Consider the following 1,384-nt stretch of genomic DNA (forward strand, 5'->3'; position numbering starts at 1 on the left):
TATTATAACATCAAAATAGTAATTTCCCAAATAAAATGACATGTATAAAAAAATTTGAAAAACCATGGCATTTATCTCGATAGGATATAAATATACTTTCTCTGTTTTAGAATAAGTATCATACAACAAATTCCACACCAAACTTACAAATATATTATATTTCTAAAAAGAAATTTGATTAACTATTAAAAATTATATTTACTAATGTAGAATTGAAGTTAAACCGAATATTTTGTATTAAAAATATAAAAGGATAGTATTCCTAAACATAAATTCAATCATAAACAATACTTAATGGAAAACGAAAGTAGTAATTTACGATAATATTTGTTCGCTTCGTTAGGTGCTGACACAGTGACATATATACATATGATATATATAACAGTTGTACCCAAACATGTATATATATCTTAGTAATTTAATATCTATATATATATATATATATATATATTTCCGCAATTTAATATTATATATAGGAAAAGAGTATGTGGTGTACAAAGGATATTCACACGCTGCAAAATATTTTTAAAATCGGGTAATGGGAAAGGAGACAAAGCTTTGATGAGATAGCTGTCTGTCTCTGTAACGATCTTGCCCATTTACTCCGAAATGTATTATCGTAGTCCGGCAGTAGTGTTTTTTAATAGGGAGACTCACTAAAATGCCCCTTTTTCAATACCCCTTTTCAAAAATGCTTCTTTTGGCTGTCCATTATTAAAAATACCTCTTTTTATGTACAAAATGACTGAATTACCCTTCTTTTAATAAAAGATATTACAAATATATAAGGAAATATAACAAAATTAGGTTCACAAAATACAAAATATTTTTGGCGGAAAAAGTGATCCCACAATTTTTCCCGCCAAAAACACTTGTAAAAACTTGTAAAAACCTTTAAAATACCTTGTAAAATTTTCCCGTAAAATTTTTTCCCGCCAAAAAATTTTCCCGCCAAAAAATTTTTTTTGCGGGAAAAGTGATTCCGCAATTTTTTTGGCATTAAATTTTTGGAGGAAAAATTTTTGGGGGGAAAAATTTACAAGGTATTTTAAAGGTTTTTTACAAGGTATTTATAAGGTTTTACAATGTATTTTAAAAGGTTTTACAACGTTATTTATAAGATATTTATAAGATATTATAAGATTTTACAAGCTATTTTATAAGGTTTTACAAGTTATAAGATTTTACAAGTTTTTTATAAGGTTTTACAAGTTGTAAATACTTTATTAACACTTATAAGTACCTTGTAAAACCTTGTAAAATACAGTTGTAAAACTGTACAAAACACTTGTAAATACTCTGTAAAACCTTTAAATACCTGTAAATTTTTCCCGCCAAAAATTTTCCCGCCAAAAAAATTGCGGTATAACTTTTCCCGCAAAAA

Source organism: Arabidopsis lyrata, assembly GCF_000004255.2.
Source record: "Arabidopsis lyrata subsp. lyrata unplaced genomic scaffold ARALYscaffold_666, whole genome shotgun sequence".
NCBI lineage: Eukaryota > Viridiplantae > Streptophyta > Magnoliopsida > Brassicales > Brassicaceae > Arabidopsis > Arabidopsis lyrata.